The sequence below is a fragment of the Pseudorca crassidens genome, chromosome 5 (genome assembly GCF_039906515.1).
Source record: "Pseudorca crassidens isolate mPseCra1 chromosome 5, mPseCra1.hap1, whole genome shotgun sequence".
Taxonomy (NCBI): Eukaryota; Metazoa; Chordata; class Mammalia; order Artiodactyla; family Delphinidae; genus Pseudorca; species Pseudorca crassidens.
The window spans coordinates 91,376,232-91,386,330 of NC_090300.1; positions in this window are offsets into that span (position 1 = coordinate 91,376,232).

Consider the following 10,099-nt stretch of genomic DNA (forward strand, 5'->3'; position numbering starts at 1 on the left):
GTGACCTTTAGTTTCTTAGCTGCTCCCAAGGGAAACTTGACCTTGGAACTGTAGAAAGGAGGGAAATAATTTTCAAGCTGGTGCAGGGCAGGGGCAGAAGTTTCGTTCTGTTTTCTCATTGCCCAAAACTTATAGGTTCTCTGGCACCAATATCCTTAGAGCCTCTGAGGTCACAGAAATGAGGACAAAAGTTATGATGAAGATGTGTATGAACCCCAAGGCAAGGACGCGGACAACAAGACTGCCACATGGGATGGAGTCTCAGGTGACCAACCAGGTGCAGTTCCCAGTAAAGCATTAGGAGTAAAAAAATGATTAGTCCTGGGCTTCCCTGGTGGCGCAGTGGTTGAGAGTCCGCCTGCCAATGCAGGGGACGCGGGTTCGAGCCCTGGTCCGGGAGGATCCCACATGCCACGGAGCAACTGAGCCCGTGCGCCGCAACTACCGAGCCTGCGCTCTAGAGCCCACAAGCCACAACTACTGAGCCCGAGTGCCACAGCTACTGAGGCCCACGTGCCTAGAGCCCGTGCTCGGCAACAAGAGAAGCCCACGCACCGCAGCAAAGACCCAACACAGCCTAAAATAAAAATAAATAAATTTATTAAAAAAAAAAAAAGATGATTAGTCCTCACCCAGATTCACAGCTGATGCAGGGCTTTCTGACTCCTCATAGCATTTTAAGACAAATGGAATTCACAGGGCACAAGAATTCCTCCTGTAACTTTCGTTGGCTTCTATAGGTATTGGGACTATATCTAGGATGGATTCTCAACCTCCTTAGCTTTCTTACTATTTGGCAACTGCTTGACTCATGAGACATTCATCTGGTTACAGAGTTAACCAAGAGAGGACTTGTGTACATCAAGAGACACCACGGGGGCTCTGGAAGCCCTACTCACATACACTGTCCCCCAGGCATGGAATAGATTAGGGGATAGTGATTTGTTACCACTGATTTCTCCAAGCAAGAATTTCTTTGAGATCTTATTTTGCTCGTGGGCACGTGGGTTTCAAAGTTTTTGCTTTTGAGGCAGATTTTATTAACAATTAGTGTCTTCATTTCCAGTACTCAATGAAAATCTAATTAGAGTAACAACATGACCATACTGACCCAATAGAATCCCAGCCCAAAACAGTCACTATCTGAGTGGGTCTCTGTAGCCTGAGAACAGACTGTGTAGTCATTCGGCACTTTTAATTTCTGAAAATAGCTGTGTGTCCCATTCTTATCATTTGTAAGCCTTAGGAATCCAGAGAACTGTTTGTGTATTAGAAAAAAAGAGCAAAGAATTTGGAGTCCCGAACCCTCTGGGACGTGCCAGCTGAGTGATATTGAGAAGGACACTCACCTTGAATGAGTCTCAGGTTCCTTATTTCAAAGGCTATCATCAGAAAATGACACTTCTCTTACAGGGCTCTTATGAAGATTAAATAAAACCATACTGGAAAGTTTTGACATACTTAGCTTTCTCAAAGACAGAAATTTGCAGAAATAAACATCAAAAAAATCCTGGTATAATGCATAAAAAATTTGTTTGTATGTCACATTAAAATCAAACAAACTAAACAATGTTTGTGAACCAGGAGAGAAAAACAATTTTTTCTTGCAGTTTCAGAAAGGGATAAATGTGCTAACCTGTGGGCAATTGTTTGTGCGTGTGTGTGTGTGTGTGTGTGTGTGTGTGTGTGTGTTTTGTGGTTACTTTCCTGGAGGAGAGGAAAACCACTGTGATATTGATTTTTATACCTGTATAGGATCAAGGATACTATGGGGGGTGTGTGTGTCATAAATATATACTCTGAGGATCCAAGCAAATAATTTAGAAAGGACTCCTTAGTCTTTTACACTTAAAATACAAAGAGTATAGATACTGTTGGGTGAGTATTTTTCCCGGAGTGTAGAGAACATGGGCTTTGGAGTCAGATAGGCTCCAACTCAAATTTCACCTCATCTCACTAGCTCTGTGACTTGAGCAAGTATTGTAAATTGCTTATAGGGATTAAATGAAAAAGAAATGAGGAGCAATGGTTCAATTCCTGGTCCTAAGAAGCACTGGATAAAAATGAAATGTTGTTATTCATCCTTATATTTCAGCTTCAACTTTTCTCTTTATCCTAATGTTAACAAAACATTTTTTTATCCTGTTTATCCTAAGTTAACAAAAATGAAAGCATTTGAGTAGAGTTCACGCGGGGCCAACTGTATAAAAAAAGGGCACTCAGTGGACTTGGTGATGCAATCCTTGTTTGTAATGCCTTTGCTATCACACTCTTAGGTATGTATGAGGTGGGTCAGTAAAAAAGAAGAAACTCTTTGTTCAAAGTTGTTTAGCCAACCACATTTCATGATGGCATTCTTTTATCTTGATCTTGTAAATGCTCAGGAATTGTGGCTGCTTTGGAATGTCTGCCAGACAGCTAATGGAATTTTTAGGATGAATCTGAAAAAGAGTGCAAGCGTCTTTGTCCAAATCCATTGGATTTAGATGAGTGGATATTAGCTGAGGTGAAGTGAAACAGTAACTAAATTCTTCAGTTTTCAGAGAAAGATTAAGATGGTGTCATTTTTCCCTGGAAATAGTGCAGATGTTGTATTTTAGTTGGGGCTCATGAATCTCTGGAAGGGAATGGGGTAGAGATCTAGCCTGAGAATTGCCTGGGTTTCCTTAGGAAATATTCGGGACTGGGAAGACCCCAGTGACTGCCACCACTAGAACTGGGAACACTTCTCTTTGCTGCTCACCCACTCCTCCCTTTACCTCCCCTCAAAGAAGGTCCAATCTAGTCAATGCTGGCCTTTTGGTTACAGTGGTACCCAACTGGCCCAGGGCATGGCACATCCAAGGGCCAGTGGAGAACCACTGACTTTGTTAGTCAGCCTTGCTTTCCTCAGTGACATTCCCACCTACCACCCAATTTAACTCCTGCATGTGCTTAATTCCATGGCCACTTGGGAAAACCAATGGGTTGGGAATGAGGCAGAAATGAGTAGAGTCCTGGCTCAGCCTCTGACTGAGCTAACTTGGGCAAATTAGTTACCTTCTGAGTTCTAACTTCCTGACATGTAAAAGGAATAATACTGTCTATCTAGTCTAGTCAATCTCAAGAATAATCTCCCTCCACCTAACATCCAATATGCGTGAAGAGGGAAGAAAAGCTGGGTATATGTTCAAGGGGCCACCAGAGTTTTGGCCAGATGCTGCACAGAAAGGATAGGTAAGACCTAGTGTGGGACAGACAGCCTACAGGCCTGTGGGTAAAACTGGCCAATGCATTTGAATGCACTGACATCCTTCCCCCTCTTCAAAACCACCTCCATCGTTATCTCTAAGAATTATCTGGAAACTGGCCAGATACACACTTACCATTTTACTGAGCTTAATATTGTCACAGAAATCAATCAGTTTCTCATAATTCTTCACCACATTCCTGGGAATTAGCCCCAGATTCATCGAAAATCACACATGGGGTTTGTGTCTGGGCTGCACTCTCAGTGGCCTCAACTCCTGCTTCTAGTTAACTGTCGGAGCCACTTAAAACCTCTAGCCACAAACTTCACCAGAGGGGAGTCACTTCAGTTCCATAAGTGATTGACAAAAATAGTGTCAAACATTGGGACTTCCCTGGTGGCACAGTGGTTAAGAATCTGCCTGCCAATGCAGGGGACATGGGTTCGAGCCCTGGTCCGGGAAGATCGCACATGCCGCGGAGCAACTAAGCCCGTGTACCACTACTGAGCCTGTGCTCTAGAGCCCACAAGCCACAACTACTGAGCCCACGTGCCACAACTACTGAAGCCCACGCGCCTAGAGCCTGTGCTCTGCAACAAGAGAAACCACCGCAATGAGAAGCCCATGCACCGCAACGAAGAGTAGCCCCCTCTCTTTGCAACTAGAGAAAGCCCGCGCGCAGAAACGAAGACCCAACACAGCCCAAAACAATAGTGTCAAACATTACCAGGTCAAATACATGGCCCAGCCCCTTCCTTAAAGGGAGTTCAGAAAAATAGGGCCTCCCTACCACCAGGCTTCTAATAATTATAAAAAACAGGAACCACTGCACAGACCTGACAGACATATGCTGTGACAATATGACAATGTTTCTAGAGGAGTTACATTCAGGCCTAAAGAAGAGTGGATCGTGTTCACTAAGAATATTTCTGGAATGTGTAGACTTGGAGGGGAAAATTCCATGTTTTTGAGGATTATGTAAAAACCTCAATCCCCCCCTAGAATAATAACTTATTCTAGAGCTAGTCTATTTCTTCCCTATAGACTTCCAGCAGCAGGAGAAGTTTCTCCAAAGTCATGAGCTCTTATGTCCGAGATGGTGTCAGATATCCAGCTTGTGTGCTTGCTCACGTTTATTATCGAGCTGGGAAGGACCCTGTGGCATTTCCTACTCTGGGCAGGGTAAAAATGTACTCTGGTCTGGAGGCTGTAGCTTCAGAGAAATGTATCTTCTAAGTTGCCTTGTGTCCATTCTTTAGAGAGAATCAGGCAAGGGCTTTAGCGGTCCTCCACCAAAGGTAGGAAAGAGCCCGGCATCAGTAAATGATTGACCTGCTGCCTGGGGTGATAAGCTTAGGTAAATAGGCTTGATTCTGCTCCAGCAATTTCAAGACTTTTAACTCCCTAGGTTCCAAAGCAGAAAAGTGCACATGGCTTCCTGGGATATCCTGTCTTTTGAGGTTTACAGCCTCTGCATGGACTGTGCGTTCCTCAGAATAATTGCAAACTGTCCTCTTTGGTGTATTTTGAAAGTGAAAAGAATTCATGCAAATGAAATTCTGGAACAAAGCCATGTTTACAGAGCCACGATCGATGGAAGAATTTCAACAAATCACAAATAGGATTTTTTATGATGAAAGATTTTTTTTAAACTTTTGAAATATGTAGAAGAACAGCAGCAATTTTCAAAGGAGAGAGAAGCTGGAAGAAAAATACAACCCACTTTCAGAATACGTTGGAGGACAAATGATTTGATTTGCCCGACATACGCCCACATCAACCACACCTCCTTCAGCAGAACATCACCCGAGACGTGCTGGCTGCAAGGTTGGGTCAAGCGCTTGCTTTGTGATCTCCAGAGAAGGGCCTGTGACCAGACAGATCACCTACCTTGATTGCTGCTTCTCGATCTGGATTCTTCCCTCAGCTTCCTTCCTGGTTCAGCAGGGGCGGTCTGAGACTGTTCCAATCCTTGCTGAAGATTTTGGGATGTTTGGAAGAAGCATCAACACAGGCTTCTACTTCTCCCCCAAGCACGAAATTGAGATGTTCCCCTCTGTTTCCTTTCCTGGTCTCTCTGGCTCCTGGACACAGTGGTCACAGGCAGCAATTTGCTTGCAGTCAGGTATGTTGACAGATGTGAAGGCGGGAGCTCGTGCTGGTCTCAGCTGCCTGGTCTGGCCAATCATTACACACCAGGTCAGGCTCTCAATCCTGCTCAAACCCAACCAGAGATCTAGGTGACACAATCAGACAGCAGTACCACAGGGGGCAAATAGCAGGGTCTGTTAGCTATTGACAACCCAGAAAATCAATTACCTCATTCCCAATGGGTTGGGAATGAGGCAGAAATGAGTAGAGTCCTGGCTCAGCCTCTGACTGAGCTAACTTGGGCAAATTAGTTGCCTTCTGAGTTCTAACTTCCTGACATGTAAAAGGAATAATACTGTCTATCTAGTCTAGTCAATCTCAAGAATAATCTCCCTCCACCTAACATCCAATATGTGTGAAGAGGGAAGAAAAGCTGGGTATATGTTCAAGGGACCACCAGAGTTTTGGCCAGTTTTGGCTGCACAGAAAGGATAGGTAAGACCTAGTGTGGGACAGATCTGGATCTGTGAAGTAGACAACACAATTATATCTGGGAGAAAAATCCCCTTTACTTCTTTCCCTTTTATTTTAGCAATCTCAGAAGAGAATTTGGAGGTCACTTTATCAAATCTTATAGAACTTAATAATGGAATGTCTTCTATGGAATTCCTGTCTGGTGGGAATCACCTGGAAGTTCCTTGAACAAACATGGCTGCCACTTCCTGAGGGCACACTCTGTGTTAAGCATTTTATACATATTGCCACAAATCCTCATAATCATAACCTTGAGATTTTATTCTTTTTTGTGGATGAGGGGACAGAGACTCAAAGGGGTAATTGTTGGGCAATGAATAGGTGCTGGAGCCAGGATTTGAAGTCAGGCCTGCTTTCAACTCAGTATCAGTGTGAACGCACATTTCAGGATCCACTCTATGGCAGGCTGAATAAGAGCCCCCAGAGATGTCCATGTCTTCATCCCCAGTGCCTGTGAATAAGCCACCTTATATGGTAAATAAGACTTTGCCTATGTGATCAATTAAGGATTTTAAGATGGAAAATTATCCTGGATCATCCAGGTGGGAATAATGAATCACAAGGGTCCTCATAAGAGGTTAGAATCAAAGAAGATGAGATGACAGAACCAGAGTCAGAGGGAGATTGAGGATGCTACACTGCTGGCTTTGAAGATGCAGGGAGTTGGCTTCTAGAAATTGAAGGTAAGGAAATGGAGTATCCTCTAGGGGCTCTTGAAGGAACACAGCCCTGCTGGCCCATTTTAGACTTCTGGCTCCAGACTGGAAAGATAAGAAATTTGTGCTGTTGCAAACCATTGTTTGTGGTTACTTTGTTATAACAGCAATAGGAAACTAATATACACTCTCTCAGAAATAGTCGTTATGATGGTGAGCTCACTAGCTCACTCAGCGTCCCTTTCCACATACGGATGCTTTTCATGAAGCCGTGATCTAACTTCCTGAAATGGCAGCTCATGAGTTCTAGTTCTTTCCTGCACATCAGGCACTCCAGGAGGCAGCTGGAAATGATGGAAAGGGACTCAGAGACCAAATTCTAGTGTCAGCTCTGCCTTAGGCCAGGCAGTCCTCTCTGGTTTTGTTTCCCCTCCTGTAACATGAGCAATGGCACAAATGTTCTTTGGTCCCTTCCACATCTAAAGTCATAAGATTCTAAAATCTCAGTCATAAATATCCCTGTCACCTTTCTCTCAATCTTTTCTAAACCCAACCTTCCTGCTTTCTCATGAGACGTGACTTCCGGCTTCTTCACTCTCCTGGTTGCCCTTCTCTGGGGAGGCTCCGACGTACCCATCTGCCTCTGAACTTGTGCTCAGATCTGTGCCTCGTGCCCAGTCATCTCTCCGTGTCTGCCAGTGGGCCTGGCTGCTCTGGCTTTCCCACCCTCCTCTCTTGCTAAAGCTCATCTAACTGTCTCTTAGGATCCTTTGGACTTGACTTAGTCTGTTCCTTTTTATCTTGTTCTATCCAATCTTACATCTTGAAAGAGAGCACTTTTAGTGAACAAATGCGTGAGTCTTAATTTAGTTCGTTTTGTTGTCCTAGGAAGGACCAAGGCTTCCTAGGGCTAGCCTCAATTAGCCATCTTTGCTTGCTTAACAACATTTAAATGATAATTTGTTCTCATGGGCACTTGAAAGGCAATGGTATATAATCGTTTAGCATCATAGATTCCTTGATGAAAGCTACGGATCCTCTACCAGGAAAAAGTGCATATACACGGAAAAGTTTGTGTTGTTTCAGCGCCTGCGCATTCTGGCTCTACTAAAGCATCCCACCACCCCCGCCGCAGCTTCCCCACCCTGTCTGGCAAGTTAGTTCTACACTCACAAGGTTGCTGGTGGGGGACGCTTTTGTAAAAGGCAATCTAATGTCCTATATTTCACAGAGATCTGGAAATGAAACTCTCTGCACCCTGACTGAGAACATACCCACTGGGGATCGAGGCAGGAAAGTCTTTAGACAGCAGTCCCTTTAGATTAAATCCATCTGCTTGCCTAAGGCTTCTTCGGCACGATGTTACTTGTCAGAGGCTGACACTTCTGTGTCCCCCTTCTCCACCCATGCTGTCCCCAAACACTGCCCAGCTGTGCAAACACCCTGGGCTGACCAGCACTTTGTTTTATTGGCACTTGTCCAGGCCATCCCGGGTGAGGTTTGAGGCACATGGGCTTTGGCCACTGTCCCTCCCTTGCAACCCTCCACTCTCTCTGAGAATGAAAGGTTTCATGTCTTAAAGATAATAACACTCCCTTAGTCATACTGAGCAGATTAGCAGAGGGGTAAACAAAGAACAGGCTGCTGATCAAGAAGAATTCCTTTGGGGGGAAAAAAAGAAAACCACAAGAAAAATCCAGGACATCCAAGCATCCCAGCTTCAGGGAGTCACAGAAAAGGAGTCACTTTCGAAGCTGGAGGAATGGGGTTTGCTCTCTGCATTGTCTGCTAACCGGGTACAGCCATCTGTGGGACTGACTCCAGGACCTCTTTCCCCCAAGTTTAAACTGCTGCCCAGACAACGTGGAGAGAAGATGGTCTAAGCGCGGACCTTCTGCAGGAAACACGAAGAAAGTTCCCTTATGAAAAAAAGAGGTGATTCCCTATCTCAAATAGTAGTTTATTTATGTATTTAGTAAAGATGTTCAAAAAGAGCCCAGCCAAACCCAATTCTCGGCAAAAGTGTGGTAGAATCAATTGCAATCATTTTCGGCCCGGAAAGGATCGTAAGCATAGGTCATTCCCATAGCTTCTTCACAGTGGACTCTCAAAAAACTTAAATTTATTTTTATTTTTAATTTTTTTTAGGTTTGGAAAGGGTTTTATGCTATATAATTCTCACAAATTCACAGTATATATTAACAGAGGCTCTGAGGAGTCTGCTATAAAGGAATCAGGTTAGCTCTGCTTAATCCATCTTCTCTCAAAGCCAATGTCAACATTACAGCCAGTATTATCTTTCTAAAATGTAAATGTGCTGAAAATGTTCATTGGCTCACCACTGTCCTCAGGATAAAGTCCAAATCTCCTAGAATGGGTTATAAGACCTCTTGAGATCAGGCCCTGCATACCTCTCCAGTCTGTTAACTGATTCTTTATTCCCTGTATGTCTGTGCTCCAGCCATACTGAACTATCTGCATATCTACATGTTTGCTCTTTTTTGTGTCTGTGCCTTATCACAGAAATGCCCACCTTTGCACCCACACCCCCACCCCACGAGGTTAACTGCTACTTATTAGTCAAGGTTACTAACATTGGAAAACTTTTTTTAAGCCAGTATGTCATCTCTTCTACCTTTTCGTATCACTTATCACACTGTATTGTAATTGCATGCTTACTTATTTTTCCTATCCCTGCTCTTCTGTAAGCTCCTTAAGGGTATTTCTAGTATTTTTATTTTAAACTTAAATTTATTTTGAAAGGAAATTTTATATCACTCTTGAAAAACCCTGGATCACTTTGCTACAGAGAGAAGGTAACCAAAAGATAAATACAATACAAAATGATATTTAATGTTCGCTAGATACTATTATCTTTTTTGTTTTTGCTGAACAAACAAGGGTCAAAGAGATTTTTGTCACTAAGCTGAGACTTTCGCCTCAACTAATCAGAATGGTTAAGTGATTAACGATATTAATGCTATTAGGATGTGGTCGCTTTCCACCTTACATCATTTTGCAGACCACCAGTGGTATGAATCCCACTCTCTGAGCAATGTATCGATATATTTGGTCCAGGGATTGTGCAACTTTCTCTTTCACTGTCTGAATGTATCTGCTTTCTCTCTCATTAATTGGATTCTGTTAAATCATTTACCAGTAGACACAATGGTTAGCAGTCAACCGTGTAGAAGAGGCTGTGCTGGGTGCTCTTTGGAGGGGGTGGGTGCAAATTCCCCCCCCTAGTATTAAGACTAATAGTTACTCGAGTATTTACTATGTGCCAGGCTCTGTGCTAGATGCTTTCCATATATTTTCTTGTTTGGACTTCTCAATAACCCTTCATAGTAGGTATTATTAGTCCTATATCCTATATACTTAGAAATATTAGTTTGCCTAAGATCACATGGCCAGGGCATGCTCTAGTTGGGACAGAAATCCAGGTCTATGCATCTCTGAAATGCCTGTTCTTAGTTTCTGTGCTAAATAGAATGTTTATAACCCAGCTATAATATGACAAATTGTGATTAGATATTAAAGGGTTCATATATAACGCAACAGTTCCATTGTCATAGGGGCAATGTTTCA